Source organism: Camelus bactrianus, chromosome 32, assembly GCF_048773025.1.
Source record: "Camelus bactrianus isolate YW-2024 breed Bactrian camel chromosome 32, ASM4877302v1, whole genome shotgun sequence".
Lineage (NCBI taxonomy): Eukaryota > Metazoa > Chordata > Mammalia > Artiodactyla > Camelidae > Camelus > Camelus bactrianus.
This window is the reverse complement of record NC_133570.1, coordinates 1,543,468-1,564,193: the sequence shown is the minus strand read 5'-3', so window position 1 is coordinate 1,564,193 and position 20,726 is coordinate 1,543,468. Positions and strand designations below refer to the sequence as shown.

General features: G+C 50.9%; 1 protein-coding gene across 6 annotated transcripts in view; it reads right to left on the bottom strand.

Annotated features, from left to right (window-relative positions):
* RIMBP2 (RIMS binding protein 2) overlaps positions 1-20,726 on the bottom strand; it is a 230,315-nt gene that overhangs the window by 136,136 nt on the left and 73,453 nt on the right. The window contains exon 1 of one of the 6 annotated variants that reach the window (XM_074356580.1): positions 3,453-3,580. The exons of the other annotated variants lie outside the window; for them this stretch is intronic. The gene's annotated coding sequence lies outside the window, so the exon portion shown is untranslated. Of the gene's footprint in view, positions 1-3,452; positions 3,581-20,726 lie in introns of those variants that run through there. 6 annotated transcript variants of the gene reach the window in all.

The following is a 20,726-nucleotide window of genomic DNA, read 5'->3' as shown; positions in this document are numbered from 1 at the left end:
GGGACGCAGACATCCTCTCGCACCCCCTTTTCCGCTGTATCACAAGGGGGCAATGGTTGTGTTTGCTCCATCCCCCACAATACACCAGGTGGCAGGCAGAGTGCCAAGCACACTTCAGATGCTTAATGAACACATTTGAATCTCTGGATTACAAAGGCAGGCTTATTACCCTCAGGACCGCTCAGAACATGGAACATGCAATGGTCTGCTTCTGCAACTGCACTGGGGAAAATTACAACTCTTCTCAGCAGGAAGTGAAGCTTGGCCCTGAAGAGGCCAGAAAGCACGCCCTTGGTGACCATAAGGAGAGAAGAGTGTGGATGCACTGGAGGCTAGAAGGCTGTGTGAGACGGTTGGCCACATGCTCCCAGGAACGGCCCAGTCTTGCACGGCCTGCTCTCTGATTTTTCAAGAACAGTTGGAAATCATTTTATGTGAGTTCTCTCAATTTTTAAATGTTGGCAATTATCTTTATTTTACAACCTTATGCATATTACGTGTGCCACCGCTGTCTGAGGGCAAGAGTCCACCAGTTCAGGATCCCTGGTGTGTACTGCGGGCAATGGAAAAATAATTACAAACTTGTCAGGAACTGCTCCGCCCAGCACCTCCAGGACTCGGCCTAGCTTCCCGCCCCAGTCTCTGCACTGCGGATTTTCATCCAACCACTTTCCACATTATGACGGCTCTCCTACCCTGCTTTGCCCTAGAACGCCCCCGGCCCCGCACCGTGTCTCCGCGAGGCTGTTGCTGTGGTGCTCTGTCCTGCCCGAGGCTGTGTCTTTACCCACAACGCCTTTGACACCAACACTTTTCCTGTACTCCCGTAACAGTCCAGTGCGCCAGCGAGAAAAGCGTATGTTATCTGCTGTGGACACTCAAGGGTGACTTGGTCTGATCGCTTTTTCCCCGGTTTTCCAAGGCAGAGTGAGGCTCAGCTTAGGGAAGGGCTTTGCCTAACGTCGCAGGTTAGCCGCTGGCCAGGCTGTGTGAGGGCGCCTGACCCCCAATCCTAATTTACCACCATTCCACAGGCATCTCTGGCAAGCCTCTTTCTAGAAAGGTTTCCTATAAAATGTGGATCATATCTCATCAGGCTGTTACATCAGTTTAGTGGGTCATGACCTATATTTTATAAACAAAACAGGAGAGAAAATAAAAATAAAAGAGGATGGGATGGAATAGAAGAACCCAGATTAGACGGCATTAGAAAGGCAGATACGCTTTTCTGAAATCTGTCTTTCAAGGGGTGTGTGTATATGTGTACACGTGTGAAAACTGCATCTCCTTGTATGTTTCTTCCATGGTTTATGGTCCCCAAAAGTCTGAAACCCACTGTTCTAAAGTACCAGGCTCCCAGAGACGCTTCGGTTTTAATTTTAACTGGAAACCATCCTCCATCTCAGCTGGGGATGGGAAGACAGCACCCCGAGAAGCACCCAGCAGCAACACGACAAGACACAGCAACAGCTACCACAGTCACGATGCAGCTCGTGGCTACTCAACGTCCATGCAGCGCCAGGCGCGGGGCCCAGGCCTCACCTGCGTGATTAATGCCGTTACGCCCGTAGCTCCCCTGGAGGACAGGCGCTAGCTGGTATCACCCGTGACCAACTGAGGGCACAGCCAAGTTAAACAGTGCAACCGAGGACCCCACAGCCAGCCGGGGTCAAAGCCTGGACCTGACCCCGGGAAGCCCAGCTCCAGAGCCATACGCACAACCATCACACCCTCAGCCTCTCCGAGCAAACCCACCCAGAGCTGCGTCCTTACCCTTCAGCTAAACTCAGTCAATGAAAATTACACCTTTTGGCAAACAATTCCAATTGCCTTGAATAATTAACAGCAGCAGTTGCTCTGGAAATGGCACGAGCCTCGTGTTAGAGGCAGGTGTACGGGTTCGCACACCCAAGGGGAGGAAGGGAAAATACCACGTCAAGATCTCGGCTGCAAGATGCAGTCCCAGATGCCAAAGAAGAAAAACACCTTGTGGCCAGAGAGCAGAGGAGACGCCTTCAGGAGTGGTGTGGCGAAGGCCTCCGTTCTAGAAACAAAGTGCACGAGGGGCTTCAGAACAGGAGGACTCAAGGTGCACAGCATGGGAACGGAGGGCGTTTACCAGCACAACAGACGTCTGATGTTTATACTCTGCACCTCCTCCCTCTAAAAACCTGCGACCTGGCCTATCTGAACATATCGTGCTGGCCAAGACGTCGGCCCGAAAGACCCGAGTCACCATAGCTGACAAAGTCGTGCCCCTGACTTCGTGCACTTTGCTCTCCAGAAGCCCAGGCAGACCCTCACGCAGCACCTACTCACTCTTAGTTTGCATACAGTGCTAACCAGTCGACTGGTTTCCTATTTAAACCCGCAGCCACGTGGAAGCAGGCAGGCAGGAGGACAGCAGTGCACAGGTCTACGCACAGCTGCACACCTCACATTACTGAGCACCCGCTGTGTGCAGGGCATCAAACCAACGGCATGGCCTGCGTTTCCTCATGTAATACTCACACGACCCAGCAGGGGCACGACCAGCCCCCACTTCACAGACGGGGAACCGGCGCAGAGAGCCTCGCCCAGGGACACCGCCCGTAAGCGGCAAGGCTGGCTTTGAGCCCAGACGGCGAGGCCCGGAAGCACAGGGGCACAGCCACTGTTCCGCAGCACCCTCGCACTGTGGGAACTCCGTGAGGAGGGAGCCCTCGGGGACGCCAGGCGCAGAAGCCTACAACCACCTGCTTTTCTGTCTTGTCTGCTGCTCTAGACCCAGTGGTCGGAGTGGGACCTGAGACACAGGTAAGCGCTCAGTACACGTTTGTTAACAGAAACACGGGCGCACATGCTAGGAGCCCTGACGCCCCCACTGATACTCGTGCCATCAGGAAAGGAATGTCACCATCATGCCACTGGCTCTCTTCAATCTGATTTTTCACAGATGTTCAAACTATACAACTGAACTAAATATTTCAATACAAAATAGACTAAATGGATAAATGCCTTGAAAGACTCAAAGAGCAAAGTTCACTCAAGAAGAAATACGTAACTTGAATGGCTCTCTATTTATTAAAGAAATATCATTTATAGTAAAGGGCTTCCGACAAAGAAAACTCCAGTCAAAGACAGCTTCCCTGGGGAATTCCAACAAATATTTAAGGGCAAAATAATCCAAATTCTGCATGAAGTCTTCACAAAAAATCTGAAGAGGAGGAAACACTACCCAACTCATTCTTTGAGGCCAGCATTGCCCTAACAGCAAAGACATTGCAAGAAAACTACAGGACACTTGGTCACATAAACACAAAAGTTATAAACAAAATGTCAGCAAATTGAATCCAACAATACACACACAAAGGGTAACACCTCCTACCCAGACAGAGTCTGTCTCAGGAATGCAAAGTTAATTTCACATTTGTAAAAGCAGTCGAGTCATAAAATGTAAAAAGAAAAATCACCTCGCCTACACAGACTCCTGAGAAACCACCACGCCAACCTCCAACGACAGCGCCTGGCCAAGCGGCGGCAGGAGGAGGCGTCCTCCACTCTCCTGACTGCGGGGACGGCCCTGGGGCGCACCGGTTACCTGGAAAAGCAGAAGCAGTGGAATCATACCCAGCTTGGAGACAAGGCTTTCCCGGTGTTTTGTGAGATAAAGAATTGCGGAGGGTTAACGTTCAAACAGCCGACACGTGTACACAGGCAGCTCTTCTGCCCGGTCGTTTATCTGAACACTCGCTGAACTGAAGGGCAAGTAAACACTTCTCTAAAATCCCTGGAAGCAGAAAAGGAGCTCATTTGCTGTTTTTTAACTGCGGCTCCTTAGTGATACATGCTGTAATAACACTGTTAGCATGTTCTGCTTTTAGATACACATATTAAATAGGAACTATATGTTTCCATAAAAATGTGGTTTTGCTCACGCCTTATGCACAAAACCGTCAGACTGCCGGGCACAGGACAAGATGCTGAAGTAATGTTTCCTCACGTGTGGGCGCCACACCTGCCCCCCGGACTCTCTACGAGCAGTTCCTATTATCTGCTGCTGTGTTCCGGGGAACTCCAAAACCGACTGGCTTACAACAGTTTCTTTTGCACAGGGTCATCTGGTTTGGGAGTTCAGGAAGAGCTCAGAGGGCGGTTCATCTCTGTTCCATGTGGTGTCAGGTAAGCAGCCACTTCAGTCCCGGCCCGGTGCCTTGGTGGGCCTTGGTCTGTCTGTCTGTCTGTCTGTCTCCCCCTCTTTTCCGCTTGGCTGGCACCTCTCCCAGGATGGTGCCCTCAGGTGAGTCATGTGTCTTACTTCCAGGAAACTGGAAATACTTCCAGGAAATGGAAGCTAGTGGGCCAGCCAGACACTACAGCCCACATCAGCACCACGTCTCCGTTCTGTCAGAGCAGCCACAGGACCCACCGAGGTTCCGGGGCTGGAGAAGTGGACCCCAGCTCTGGGTGATGAGGGAGGGGCCACCCTGCAGAAGAGCAGGAAGGATGGGAGAGACTTTCACGGCCATCTTTGGAAACTACAATCTGCTCCAAGGAGAGTCCCAGTTTTGCTCCTGTATGTAAGCACATTGCTCATCTGCCCCCAGGTCCATCCCCCACCCTGCCCTGTGCCCTGGGTGGGGCAGTGGGCTGACTTTGCTGGGCTGCCGTCCTTACCCTTCCTTGTCCACCCAAAGGGATTCAGAGCAACAGGAGACGATCAGTGGGTGGGCAGAGAGAAGGGTCAGAGTCCTTACTTCTCCACACCCCATCCTGGGGATGGCGCCCCAACTCTGTGGCCACCACCTCTGTCGGTCCCCCACCCCATCCTCAGCTCCAGGAGTCAACCAAGCTATCACACCATCTTCTCCAAATTTACGCGTGATTACCAGCCTCCCACTGTCACCAGACCCCACCTCCTCCTGGTTCTCCTAACCATGCCCACACACCTGTAAACAGTCCTTCAGAGTCTCTCCAAAATCCCAGTCGTGGGGAGGGTACAGCTCAGGGGCAGAGTGCGTGCTTAGCACACACGAGGTCCTGGGTTCAATCCCCAGTTCCTCGATTAAAAATAAATATACCTAATTACCTACCCCCGTCAAAAAAAAAAACCAAAATCTCAGCTGAGCGGCCCCTCCATCTCCTGCAGACCCTGACCCAGACACTTTCCACAGTGCCGGGCTCCGCCCGGGGGGACACTCACACCCTCTGCTGAATGGTGAGCCTGCTGGGGAATTAGGCTTGAGTAACCCTTTTACTGTCAAGGCTAACTCGCTACGTGATTTAACTAACGAGAAGAACCACTAGCAATCATAAAGATCACCAGCTAAACAGAGTTAGTCCAGGTCACCAGAATTCTTGAACTTGAGTGGGACTGGACAAACCCTACCAGCTACCTGGAGCCACCCACACTGGGGTGGGGTGGGCGCGGGGTGGGCACACTGGTGGCAAATATGATTATCTCTTTTATTTCTCGTTGGATTGGCAGCCGCTGGGCTGTGGCACATCCATCATGCTGAAAAAGTGTGCTATGTCTGTGGATTAAAAATTAATTTACTGTCCAGCCTGGCTTCCAGCTTGATGCCTTAATTGAGTTTTGTTATGACAGTGGTGCTGAGCTCCAAGGCATCATTCAGCCTGGGCTGGAGGGCTCAGGATTCGGGGAGAGGTTTATGAGCTCAGTAATACAATTATCCTCCCGCACGCACAGAATGGTCATCTCCAAAGTCGCTCACAATTCATCCTGGGTTCTTTATGCACATGGAACTAGGCACAGAGTTATTGATCTGCTTCCTCAAAGACACATTCAACAGTCTCGAGTCTCTAAGGGAAAGAAAGGAGAACTCGATCCTCGTGCTGAGAAAGCCCCTCTTTGGAGAAGCACGTTGATTAACTGGGTTAAACACTTAACTGAGGGGCTACTGTACGCTCAGTGCGCAACTGAGTGTCACATAATCCCCCCAGAAGCACAGTGATGCTTTCAGCCAAGTGCAACTCAACGGCATGGGTAAAAGGGCAGCTCTCTGGCCGAGAGGCCTCCTGAGATTCCTCTCTTTATTTAAAGGGCATGTATGCAGTGCTGGCTTCGCAAGAGCAGCATCGCAAGTATTAACCCTCACAGCCATCAGGGCATCCCTAAGACTTGTCTCATGTGGTTCCCATTTTGCACGTGAGGAACCAGAGGCCTCTCGTCCGCCTCTCTCCACAGCCCCAACAACCTTCGTCATGTCAGCCCCAATGTTCCCGAGGAACATGCCACCTCGTGAGCTGGGTTGGCCATACCCCAGACGCACCCCATGGAGCCATGACAGTGCCCTTTGATGCCCTCCTTCCTTCTGGAGGCGTGTCCTTGCATGTCCAAGGGCTGGTCTGGACGGTGCACACTTGCCGGGAGACGAGGTCACCCTGGTGGCTGTACAGGTGGCTTGTGCCTCATTAGGGGCCCCGGGGTGGGACAACCCCTTCTCAGGCACTGGCAGGGCTGCCACTGACTTCTTTCCCTTTCCTTATTTGGCGGCAAACATATACTGTGTGACCACTGCCTTGAGTGTGCGTAATTGACAGCCACTCGAGAAATGAACAAAGAGAAGTCGACACACAGGAGAGAAGGGTTAGTGAAGCGACAGCTACGCCGCATCAGATTACAACAAATGATGTCGAGAACTTGTGTCCACTTTTAATAGGGCTTGGCACTCCTTCAGCACAAATGCAGAAGTGTTATTTCAGCAGCTCAAAAAATGGGAATTATTGCAATTATGTATTTCTCAGTCTGTGAGCATTTGAGAGTTTACCCTCCACAGGGACTGTCAAGAGGAATTCACCTCCTAAAAAGGGGAAGGACCACTTCTTACTTACACCAGTGAGGTTTTCCACTGTGGCAGGATTCAGTAAAAAGGTACAATTTCCAACAATCTTCTCATTTAAAAACAAAAATTGACAGCATGATTCACATTCAGAATATATCAAGTAATCTCACATATCAAAAAGGAAACAAGGGAACAAAAGTTAAATTCAAATGACTAAATGAGATGAAAATATGTTCAGCCTCACCAGCACCCAAGGGCATGCAAAGTTCCCATGAGACGGGCAAAAATGTACAAATCTGCCTGTCGAGTACTGAAAAGGCGGGAAAGCAGGTTCACTCACACGGTGCTTGCAGGAGCGTGAGATGGTCCGCCAGGTAGAGGGCAAGTGGGAGAACCCGCTGAACCCAACGCGTGCGCGTCCTCCGAGCCCAGTCATTTCGCCTGGACTCACTCGCGTGTACAGTGCTGAGTCTGCACACACTGCATCCCAAACATTAACCCTGCAGCCGTGAAAGCACTGCACCCAACACAGAAAAAGGGAAAACCCAACAGGAAGACGAGTAAGGAAAACTCATCAACCCAAATACGCCTCCAAGACGCGAGGCAGCGCGAGGACAGCAGTGAGGAATCACATGCCCAGTGCAATACGCTTGTGAAAAAACCTACATTAAAGAACAGCACTCCAGTGTAAACAGAGGCACTGTTTACAACAGCCAAGACAGGGAAACAGCCTAAATGTCCGTCGAGAGATGACTGGATAAAGAAGCTGTAGTATGTCTGTATGTGTGTGTGTGTGTGTGTATGTGTGTACACACACATACACACACACACAATGGAATACTACTCAGCCATAAAAAGATGAAACAATACCATCTGCAGCAACATGGACGGACCTAGAAATTGTCATACTAAGTGAAGTAAGCCAGACAGAGACAAATACCACATGGTATCACTTATAAGTGGACTCTAAGAAAAAAAAAAAGACAGAAATGAACTTGTTTACAAAACAGAAACAGAATCACAGACATAGAAAACAAACTGACGGTTACCAGTGGGGAAAGGGGGTGGGGAGGGATAAAACAGGAGTGAGATTTGCAGATACTAACTAGTATATATAAAACAGGCAAACAGCAAGTTTCTTCTGTACAGCACAGGGAAATATATTCAGTATCTTGTAGTAACCTACAATTGAAAACATATACGTGAATGTGTATGTATGACCGAAACACTATGCTGTACACCAGAAATTGATACAACATTATAAACTGACTATACCTCACTTACAAAAAGACATCTATTTTCTGAGGAGACAGACAGACGGTTACAGATATCTAGGTACACAGATACACGTACCTACGTATGTAAAACTTGGAAGGATACACAATATTGTAGTAACATAATGGACGCTTCTGGGGCTTGGGGCAGGTAATGGAGGAGACGCTATAAATCAAAGAGGAATTTAGCTTTATTCATAATTTTTAAAGGGCAATATGTACCATTGATCTGGTCTCTTCAATAAATCGACGACATGGAGGAAAGGATGTTTTCAACTTAAAAAGAGACTAAAAAGACGTGACAGCCAATGTACTACATCAAGCTTGACTGGATCTTGGTTTAATTCTTTTTTAAAGGATAAAAGCTATCCGAGGAACAGCTAAGAATTTTTGCATGTGGGCTGGACATTAGATAATATCGAGGAATGACTGAATTTGGGGGTATGATAATGATATTGTGGTTATGCAGGAAGTGACCTTATTTTAAGATGATGCATAATGAAGTCACGAGGTGGCACAATGTCTGTATCTTTGACATAGTTCATCAAAAATAGACTGTAGATCGATAGATAAATAGACAGACAACCGAATATGACCAGTTTTTTAAAAGGCTGGGTCTACGTGGTGTGTCTGTGAGGGTTCACTGTACTATGCTTTCAATTTCTCCGTATGGCTGAAATTTTTCACAAGAAGAAGTTTTGAAAAGGCAAGAGCAATGCGTAACTTTTTGAAAGTATGAACGATGAAAATCACTGGAAGCAGACACCGGCCCTGTGAGTCCCCGGGACGGAAATCACACCTGTGTTATTGTCTCCTCTGCACTTTTCTTTTAAAAAAGGAAACTCCCAAATTAACCAAAAAGTGACACAGACAACACCAAAGTCCTGGGAATGCCGCCGTCTCAGGATTCCCCACCGCTAGCGGCCCAGAACAGGTCGCAGGAAGGAAGCGCTGAGTCTCCGAAACGGCCTAAGACGTCGGGTGGGAAGGAGCCCACTCACCTCCTCCGCGTCCCGACCCCACCCAGGGCAGCGGAGCTGAGGGCCGCGAGGGCGTCAGGCCGGGAGGGATTCTGCAGAGGGTCTCTTCGTCGCAAGACTGTTCATGGCTTTCATACAAACCGTACCTGAGAGTGTGAATTGTGAAATGCACATTTTTCAGGGCAAACTGTAGACTACGAACTTTAGATATTCTAGAACCTTCTTCTCAGTCTCAAATTACAATCTGTAATTTCTGTCCTAGTGCAGAATGATGGCTTTGCTTTAGCGAAGTCAAAAAAATAAAGCAAAATGTTAAGGCTACAGAAAACAGTCCCACGAACCATGACAGAGGACTCCAACGCCTTCATATGAAGTGGATCGTCCCGACTCAGCAGCCTACCGCTGAGAGGAGGCCCCTTGTCCAAGCTGAACTCCTCCAGGTCGACGCGGTCTACATCCCACAGCCAGCACGGGCAACGCGCCCGCTGGAGCCGGAGCCCCTGGGAAGCTCTCCCGGAAGGTCTGACACGGCCCCCTCCAGAGAGGACAGCTCTCTGGGGACGGCACGTGCTCGGGTCGCACCAGAACGCCTGACAGGGCTGCACCTGACAGGCGGCGCTCGGCGTCCGGTGGATGTCCCCAGAGGGCCACACACGGCCCCGGCGAACGGCCACCTCCCGGGTGTCTGCAGATTCCTTCCACAGGGTCTCTGAATGCTTCCATAGCAGGGCCACGTTTCCACGCACTCGACGTGAACACTGCTCATGCACGGCGCTTCGATCACCCCTGCGAGCTCCTCCGAGAGAGGGATGAAAACGCCAGCTCCTACGTCATCCTCAGAGGCCACTGTTTTCTCCACGCTCAGCCCGAGGGTGAGTCGGGCACCAACGACCCCCGGCAGGAACCGCTCGCCGGTCAGATGGCACGGAGCGGTCATGCAGCAGAGCCGCCGAGAACCGGCTCCCTCTTCTCTCATCTCTGACCAAACAGAAGCATGTTGTCCCAGCCACCGAACTTCTGCGCTGGGTGCCAGCAACAGAAACGACGTGGCCAACTCAGCCGACAAGAGTCCAGGGGAGGGAGTGGGAGCACACAGGAGGTAAATAATGGCTGGAAGACAGGCTACCGGGATGCACTGCACAGCACGGGCAACACAGCCAGCATTTTGTAGTAACTGTAAATGGAGTGTAACCTTTAAAAACTGTATTAAAAAGGGACTTCCAGTCAAGACGGCGGAGAGGGAGGACCACGAGCTCACCTCTCCTCACGACTACAACGAAACCACAACTGAACGCTAAACCACCACCGAAGAAAAGACTGGAGCCTAGCAAAAAAGATCTTCTGCAACTGGAAACAAAGAGGGAACCACGGCAGGACGGTAGGAGGGGCGTGCTCACAATACAGCTGGGCCCCACCCCCCGGGGGTGGGTGACCCACCAGCTGAAGGTCAGCTGAATCACAGAGGCCCTCCCACAGGAGAGAGAGCTCTAAGCCCCACGTCAGGCTCCCCAGATCGGGGTCCCGCCACTGGGAGAAGGAGACCCCAGAACATCTGGTTTTGAAGGCCAGAGGGACTTGGCTCCAGGTGCCCCACGAGACTGAGGGAAACGGAGACTCCATTTGCTTGAGAAGTGTACACAGAAATTCACGTGTGCCAGGTCCAAGGGAAGTGGCAGTGATTTCATAGGAACCTGGGCCAGATCTGCCTGCTGGATTTGGAGGGTCTCCTGCAGACGTCGGGGACGGCTGTGGCTCATTCAGGGGACATAAAAGCTGGTGGCGAACGTTCCAGGAGTGTTCATCTGCATGAGCTTTCCTGGAGGCTGACATCTTGATTGGATCATCAGCCCCAAGACCCAGCCCCACCCCCACCCAACACCTGTAGGGAAGCCTCAGGCCAGACAACGTACAGGGTGGGAACACAGCCCCACCCATCAGCAGACTTCCTGAGCCACAGAGGCCTCTAGACACAGCCCACCCACCTGAGCTCCAGGACCAAGCTCCACCCAGCAGTGGGCAGGCACCAGCTCCTCCTGCCAGGAACCCTCTAGTCCAGCCTCATCCACTGGGGGCAGATACTAGAAATAAGAAAACAACAATCCCAAAGCCTGTGGAAGGGATCCACAAACACAGACCAGACTCTACACTGGGACTGGCTGGACCCTGGCCCTTGGGTGACAAGAGAGGAGTGTACTGCTGGGACGCATAGGACGTCTCCCACAGAGGGCCACCTCTCCAAGGTCAAGAAATGTAACTAACCTACCAAAAAATACAACTAGATAGACAATATGAGGCGGCAGAGGAGTATCTCCCAGGCCAAGGCACAAGATACAATCCCAGAAGAAGAAACAAGTGATGAGGAGATAAGCAATCTATCTGAGAAAGAGTTTAAGGTAATGATGGCCAAGATGCTCAGAGAACTCAAGAGGAGTACAGATGCACAGAGCAAAGGTTTTGGCAGAGCTGGAAAACATAAAGAATACCCAGACAGCGCTGAAGAATAAAATCACTGAAATTAACACCACACTAAGGAACCAAGAATAGACTCAACGAGGCAGAAGGACGGATCAGCGAGCCAGAAGACAGATCAGTGGAAATCACTACTGCAGAACAAAAAAAAGAAAACGGAATGAAAAGAAAGGAAGATAGCTTAAGAGCACTCTGGGACAACATGAAGTGCACTAATATTCACATTACAGGGGTCCCAGAAAGAGACGAGAGAGAGAAAGGACCCGAGGAAATTTTTGGAGAGATAATCACTGGAAACTTCCACAACTTGGGAAAGGAAACAGTCACCCAAGTCCAGGAGTGCAAAGAGTTCCACACAGGATCAGCCCAGAGAGGGACACACCGAGGCACACAGTCATCAAATAGACAACAATTAAGGATAACGAGAAAATATTAAAATTAGCAAGAGAAAAGCAACGAACAACATACAAGGGAACTCCCATAAGGGTTATCAGCTGATTTTTCAGCAGAAACTCTACAGGCCAGAAGGGAGTGGCATGATATATTTAAAGTAATGAAAGGGAAAAAACTTACAACCAAGAACACTCTACCCAGCAAGGCTCTCGTTCAGACTTGGAGAAATCAAAAGCTTCACAGATAAACAAAACCTAAAAGATTTCAGCACCAAAACAGCTTTATAACAAATGTTAAAGGACCTTCTCTAGTCATCAAACCATAAGAAAGGAGAACAAAAAGAAAAAAGAGAGAGAGAGACCTACAAAAGATTGCTTTGGCTGTTCGGGGTCTTTTGTGGTTCCTTATGAACTTTGGAATTGTTTGTTCTAGTTCTGTGAGGAATGTTCTGGTATTTTGACGGGGGTTGCATTGGACCTGTGGATTGCTTTGGGTAGTGTGGCCATTTTGATAGTGTTGATTCTTCTAATCCAAGAGCGCAATAAATCTTTCCATTTCTTTGTGTCATTTTGGTAACCTCCTTGGTTAAGTTTGTTTCTAGGTATTTTGTTGTTTTTGATGTAATGGAAATGTTTCTGCCAGTTATAAAATTCTGGTTTTTGAAGTGGGAAAAAAAAATGGCAAAATATACTTCTATATTATGAGTGAGCTGTATTCCATTACATACACATATATGTCTGCTGCATCTTCATCATCTATTCAACTGTTGATGTGTGCTTAGGGTGCTTCCCTATCTTAGCAGTTGTAAGTAATGTTGCTGTTAATAGCAGGGTGTATGTATCTTTTTGAGTTAATTCTTGTTTTGTGGTTGGCTTTATTCCTTTTATCACTATGTAAGTTTAAAATGCTAAAGCTCTAAACGTTCTTAGAAACTATGAACAGCACATACATGTAAATTTAAAAATATATGTGTAGTTACAAAATATGAGCTATCAAACGATGAAAGACATGAAGGAAACTTAAAGGACAAATTGCTCAATGGAAGAAGACAGTCTGAAAAGGCTGCAAACTGTACGATTCCAGCCAAATGACCTTCTGGAAAAGGCACAGCTACAGAAACAATAAAAAGACTGTGGTTTCCAGGGGTCTGGGGAAAGGGAGGGAGGGAGGGAGGGATGAACAGATGGAGCGCAAGGGATTTTTAGGGCGATGAAATTACTCTGTAGGATACTGTAGTGGTGGCTACACGTCATTATGCATTTGTCAAAACCCACAGAATGTACAGCATCAAGAGTGAACCCTAATGTAAACTACAGACTTTGGTTGATCCATGTTGGTTCACTGATCATATCAAATATGCCACACTGATGAGGGTGGGGGAGTATATATGTGTCAGTGGGGAGGGATATGTGTGAACTCCGTATTTTCTGCTCAATTCTGCTGTGAACCTGAAACTGCTCTAAAAAAAAAATCAGTTTATTAATAAAAAAAAAAAACTGTACTTAAAAAATAAAGTTTGGAGAACCAGGCTCAGGAAGCAGAGAGCCGCCCCAGGCCATCTTGAAGAAACTGCCAGAAAGCTACTACCCACCCCCCAGCCAGGAACTTGCCGCTGAAATAAACGTTCTCCAGCTACTGACTCTTCCCCTACTTCACTCAGCAAAGATTCCGAGTTCCAGAGCAGAGCACCCGACTGGACACAGCGACATGTCCAACGTCCGCCTGCCTCCATACCAGGGTCGCGGAAGAAAAAACTCTGGCAGGAAAAGCAACTAGAAAACTCTGGTTTCTCCAATGAGGGGGCGAGGTACCTGGGCAAACAACTGAATAAAACTACACACGACAAGGAAGAGATGAGATACAGGGGGAACCAAGGCCCTCTTAGGAGGAGAGCCTGGATGCAGGGGTGACGCGGCATCTTGTGTGAACCAGCCCCACCTGGAACCCTGCAGCCACAACCCTATCAGCCTCCTGGCTACCCTGGTGTCGCTGGGCATTTCAGGGAAGTTTCAACCGTCAAAGGGTCAAAGAGACTTTCCAGGCCAGGCCATCAGGTATGGCTGCATCCTGGGTGGGGGGTGGACAGTCTGATGCCTGCTGGGTGGGACTGAGGGAGTATATCTGGGAGGGGAGAGGAGTCAGGCCCTGCAGGGATGGAGAGCTGGTCCCTGGCTGGTCATCGTTGCAGGACTCCAGGTTAACGTCCCAGTTTGGAAGCGGGGTTCGCCTAGTTCTATCAGAGTGGCCTCTGCCCATCCGGGGGGGAGTGAGGCCCCCACGGCTGCCCTCTGGTACTGGACTGGGATCTGGGTCCCCTTCCTCTGCTGGGTGGGGAGCATCTTGTTCCTTCAGCCCTGGGCTCCCTAACCAGCTCCCCTTCCTCCTCCCACCTTTCAGAGCTCCACTGTGGCTGCGTCTGGCTTTATTGCCTGGGTTGATGGCTGCACCTAGTGGGGAGGGTCTATGCCATCTTGGGTCAACCCGAAGTTGGATAATTCTGAAAAACTTCTCCATGCTTATATATATTTAGATTTTCTAGTTGGTAAACACTTGTCTTTTTGAGAACCAAAAACAAAAGGGTAAAAGCAAAGTAACATTTCTGAGCAATCTACAAGCAATTAATAAACATTTTGTGACTCATAAAAAAAATATTTCCTCCTCTATATTCAGCGTCAATCACTCACTGCCACTAGGACACCCACGATGTGTCACAAACACACATTTGTTAGAAACCCCAACTGGCCGATGACTGTTGGAGAGTTTGCTCGCTTTTCTCTGAAGGCTCCAGTGTGATCAACTCAGAAGGCTCAAGCAAAAGGCCCTGGGACCACTCACCCAATCGTCTCACAGGCCCTGGGACCATCCATCCAATCGTCTCACAGGCCCTGGACCATCCACCCAATCGTCTCTCAGGCCCTGGGACCATCCACCCAATCGTCTCACAGGCCCTGGGACCATCCACCCAATCGTCTCACAGGCCCTGGACCATCCACCCAATTGTCTCTCAGGCCCTGGACCATCCACCCAATCATCTCTCAGGCCCTGGGACCATCCACCCAATCGTCTCTCAGGCCCTGGGACCATCCACCCAATCGTCTCACAGGCCCTGGACCATCCACCCAATCGTCTCTCAGGCCCTGGACCATCCACCCAATCGTCTCTCAGGCCAGGACCTGAAAAGGACTGTGGGGAGTGGTGGACCTCCAGCCACAAAGCTCGCAGGGCAGAGCCCACTCTGTCTCAGGGCTGAGCCCAGCCCACTGGGACCCTGCCAGCATTGCGCTCAGCACCCAGGGATCCAGAAACGTCAGGGCCCCGGACTCCAACCCACCTCTCATCCAAAGGGCGCTCTGTGCCGGCTTCACCCAGGACTCCATGTCACTGTCTGGCTCTCGCAGAGTTGCCTCCTCGCGGGGTTGCTCTCCCTCCCAGGGTCTCCCTGGGCTACAGCCTGTGACACACGATAAATCGCAAGGCTGTTTTCCTGGCCTGTTCATCTTTCACTCTAATGGAAGACAGAGCAGCCTGGGTACTTTATTCATCGTCAGCGGTGCTTCTGGTCCTCGGCTGGAAGAGGCTGCCTGTCGGACACAAGGCTTCACTGCAGGTATAAATTGCAGACATTAACCGGTCTGGCAGCAAAGGCACCCCCTCCAGATAGGATTTACCGCGGTGGCGAGGGCTCGGGGAAGTTCAGAGGTTTACAGTCTTGATGTAGAAGGTCCTTCGTCTGCAGCTGCAGCAATCTCATCTCTTTCCCCTCAAAGGGCTCAGTTCCAGCCCTGGGACACACATGACAGAAAGCCTTCTATTCTCCAAGTGCTGTTAACTGTATACTTCATGAAGAGCTGACGCCTAGCAAGCAGGACACGGGTCACATGTTCACCCGCTGCCTAGGGAGGAGACACTCAAATGCCCTGATGGTGAAAGTTCTCTGTGTGCAGCGGACTCCGAGAGATGAGTCGGGGCGGAAGGAAGACTCCCTGAGTAAAGAGTCGGGAGGCACTGGCACTGAATGCTGTTCTGCACCTGAAGCAGGTCTGGTGTGTCCTCCGAGACGCCATCTGCCGGACAGGTCAGGCCCTGGGACCTGCAATCACCTAAAGGCTAACAGGCACCTTCCAGAGAGAGCCAGAGAGGGCAGGGGTTGGGACGTCACCCTGCATGGCCAGCACATCTCTGGGTCAGAGCATCTGCTTGGGATGAGCCGTGGGTCTCCCCAGAGTGGAGACCAGACTCACCTGTTGGCCTAGCCTGCAACCTCACCATCCCTAGGCTGAGAACTGGCCTCGAGGCCTGCGTGCGGCCCAAGGCATGCTTTGGTCAGCCAGCTTCCATCTCCACTTGAATGACTTTTTAAAAAATTATTTTGGCTTGTTTATCAGGGACCACCTTTTTTCATGTTCTTTTACATCTGCTTGGTTTGGGCAAACCGCAGGGTCAAGGAGGACTGGTCATGATGTGTGAGCTCCTCCGCTCAGTACAAATTCTTGATCCAAACAGTAAGACCAGCTCTCAGAGATTAAAGTGGCCCTGGGTCCGGGTCCCCAAGGCCAGCCCCAGAGGAAGAGATTTGCCAGTGGGATCACAAGACTCAGCACAGAGTCGTGCTCTGGGCTATAATTTATTACAGCAAAGGGACATAAAGCAGAACCAGCAAAGAGAAAGGGCACGGGGGAACCAGGAGCAAGTGCCCAGAGTCCTCTCCCAGGGAGTCACACAAGACAAACTGAACTCCCGCAGCATTAATCCGTGCCAGACGGTAGAGACCCAGCACCTGGAGTTCACTGGGACCTGGTCACGTAGGCGCCTCTGCCTTGGATGGACCAGAATCCCAGACTCCCAGAGGGAAGCAGGTGTCAGCATCAATGACAACACTGGTGCAAACACTCTGGACACAGCGAGCCCCCTTGTCAGTTGCGGAACGGCGGGAACCCTCTGGAAATCCAAGGCGTCTGACGCCAGCCAAGGGCCAGCCTCCAGCCGGCGGCGAGAACACTCTTTCTGCCCACACAGGCTCCCAGACCAGAGTGTGTTTCAGTCTCCATCTTACCTGCAAGCCAAGCCCACGTGCCAGGTGGGGCGAGGGGACACAGAGGCACGCCCGACCTCTGGACAACATGAGCAGCTCCGTCTGCCCAGAACCAGCTCCGACCAGCCAGGAACCCTGTCCACGTCCCTCTTCCATGCAGTTGGGGATAAAAAAGCACGTCCTTATTTTAAGCTCTGTCGCCTTGTTTTCTACAACAGCTAGACATCAAGGGCCCTGGGGAGGACACGCGCGCTCCGGCCCGCTGCAGGGCCCGCCCCCCCCCCCCCCCCCAGAGCGCACAGCCGGCCCTCTGCACTTGTGACTGTGCTCCTCCAGGGCCAGAGACTTCTCACCTCCAGCCCCACTTCAGCCACACAGGTGACCTGCGTGCACAGAGGTATCCCGCCCCACCTCCCGTAGTCATTCATTCTACCCCAACATCTAACTGCGGTTTAGAAGCAGCAGGAGGAACAGCAACAACCCCTGTGTACATTATGGAAAACAGTGTTTTGTTTTGCTCTGTTTTCAGTGGAAGTAGTGGGGATGGAACCCAGGACTGCGTACCTGCTAAGGACGCACTCCACCGCTGAGCTCCTTCCTTCCGCCCCATCTCCCGGCCGAAAAAATGGTGTTTGAAAAATAATTTTAAGGCACCATTTTGACAGGACAATTAAGACTTGAGAGGAAGCAGTGTGAGTGCGAGATCAGGAGAAATCTGAGGGATTTTGTCAAAGAGAGGCTGTCCTTTCTAAAGACGAGCTTCCCCAGTGACCACAGGGCCAGCAGCAGCCTGGGCTCGCCCTGGGCCCTCCCTGCCATCAGACGGCCTCAGGCACGAGGCCGGGCTTCACCCTGGGGCTCCACCACCTCCCTGCTCCCCTCCCACAGGCTAACTCACCATTTAGCCCCTGACTTTCATTTTTATTTTTTTGCTGCAAAAACAAGTGTATTGTTTCATTGTATTAATTTTTTTTTATTTTCCCCCTGATTATTAAAAGAGCCTCTAACTGACCTCTGGTGCACCTGCTCAGATGCTGTGAGCAAGCTGACAAAAGCTCCCTTGCCTTCTGTCCTACACACTTCCCAGCTCCCACTGCTGGCAAAGACGACTGTGTGACATTTCAGATCAACAAGCACAGGTGGACATCTGCAGGAAAGCTGTGTCTGCCAGGGTCCAGGACGAGAGAGGCGCCCTGCTCCAGCAGTAACTGAGAGACTTTACGGGGAGACAGAGGCAGCCCCAGAGACTGGAGACAGCCTTCCACTGTTACCACCCAGACTAGAGGCAGGGGGCAGCCGTAAATATCCCAGCCTCTCCAACGTCCAGTGACCAAACCAGAGGTCAGGAGGGCCTGAGGACGGGGCTCCCAGGGCAAAGGGCAGAAGAGGAAGGAGCAGAGGGTTCTGGACGCAGCCTGAGAACACCGGGCTTGGAGTCATCCCGCCAGACAGAGAGGCAGGGTCCGCAGAGACAGCCCTTCCCCTGCCCTTTGCTTCCCCCAACAGATGCGATGCCTGAAGGTGCAGCAGCCGTGACTGCGAACACAGCAGGGCACCGGGAGGCAGCGTGCTGGAGCCCTGGGCACCCCGGGGTGGCCCCTCAGGACTTGCCTCATCTCCGTACGACAGTGTTGAAAGGCTCTGCTGTACCCTGGAGCTGGACCTAACCTAATCACTGCACCCATCTGGTCCGTCCGCACTTGACGGAATGCTTTGTACTTGGCAACACAGCTCCATGTAGAGCCTCTGATTTGAACTGAGAAAAACGAATGGGTGTGCCTCTCCTCAAATAAAGGGGTGTGGAGGAGGGGGGTGGGTAACAGCTCAGTGCCAGAGCACGTGCTTAGCGTGCACGACGTCTGGGTTCAATCCCCAGTACCTCCATCAAAATGAGGGGAGGGGAGGAAAGGAAGAGGTAAGGAGTCACCCCCCAGGAGCAGAGTGAGGGCGCAGCAGCACAGGAGCGCCCTGACTCCTCTCACAGACGTCCCCCCACCCTCCCACCCCTGCTGCCCGAGCCCCACCCAACGTCCACGTGGCTCCTTCCTGCGGCTCAGACAACCAAGACAGCCTTTCCTCCAACTCAGCATCACTGCTTTCTGAAGGTCAAAGACTGTTAAGATGTCCCAGAAGAGACCAACCCCTGCAGTCAGGGAGCTATAAAGTGAATGAACAACATAAACAAATGGATGAAATACGCAACACTCAACAACAGGATGCTTCCCACACATCAGATTCGCTCCAAAAAAGTTAAAGTGAAGACACCCAGTGCTGGCAAGCACGCGAGGAACAGGAAACTCCGTACGCAGCGGACGGGAAGGGCATTCCTAGAGTCTTTTTTGGAAAACCACCTGCCGGAAGCATAATTTAAAGGAATATAAACACATTTTGACCCATAAATTCCTAGAAATGGATTTCTTAAAATAAAAGCCATAATAATATATCCATGGAATCCTTACCATAGCACTGTACAGGTAAAAAAATGGAATGTCTTTTAATGTAACAGTTGAGTAAAATTGTGGTATATATATACAGTGTTATGTTTCAATGATGTCTCCATAAAGCTAGCGAAAATATTTTTTAGTTGTGGTATATCCATAGCATGGATTCCATAAAGTAAATTCAAAATAATTGGAAGTGTATATATTGGCATGAAATATGTTCATGACACACTTCTGAGCAGAAAAGAATGTACCCTGTGTGTGTGTCTGTTTCTATGACTGGTGTGACTGCAGTGGTGCCCAGCGCTCCAGCACGCAGCCTCCCGGTGCCCTGCTGTGTTCACAGTCATGGCTGCTGCACCTTCAGACATCGCGTCCACGGGAGGAAGCCAAAGTGCATTCGCACCAGTCACAGAAACAGATACGCACACAGGGTATGTATGCCCATTTTTTATAAGCCGACAAAACCCAAAAAAGCCTAAATGTGGGCATACAGGTGTTCTCACCTGATTATACAGTGGGGGGCAAGGTGTGGAGGAAACCACGCTGGTTACCTGGGCGTGGGGAATGTGATGTAAGAAATCTTTAGGGGAGAGCTAAGGGGGGGGAACCAATACATATAAGCAGCACCGTTTTTCATGGACAGGGACAGGCCTCCCTGCAGTGATGGGCAAAGATTTCAGACCTCCACCACCACGACCGTAGGTGCCATCAGTCCGTCCAGGCGAGCTGCGTGCAGAGGCATCCATGTGAAAATCCCTGCCTCACAGATGCCCCGTCCTTCTGCTCCAGACAAAGGCGTTTGCTTCCTCACCTTTGACAGGCTTCAATCTTTCTGCCTGGAGGAGGCACACAGTCCACAAACATTTTGAATTTTTAAAGGAACCTACAGGCGGCTGCTCTGCATCCAAGAGCAAACGACGTCTACTGTTACAGACTACAATACTCTACACATGGCTCGCAGGACAGGTGGGGAGCTGTCTAAGGTATCCTGTCGCAGACCTAGACATCTGGTCCTCTTGACCCCTCCCCCCCCACACACACACACAAAACACAGTCTCTCTGTCTCTGGCCTCCCCCACCTCCTTCCTCCATTCCCGCTCCCTCTCTCCCTCCTCCTCCTCTTCCTCTCTTCCTTTCTCTCCCTGTCTCCCATTTGTCTCCCTCCCCTCACTGCCTCCTCCAATCTCATCACCTTTAGGAGGGCTCACAACTCGGGCTGGTGCAGAATCACCTGATTAATAACCACAACACCATTTACCAAGTGCCCACTCTTGTTCTCAAAGCTGACTGCAAAATGAGTACTACTGTTAAACCCATCTAACATCCAAGGAAACTGAGGCACAGAAAAA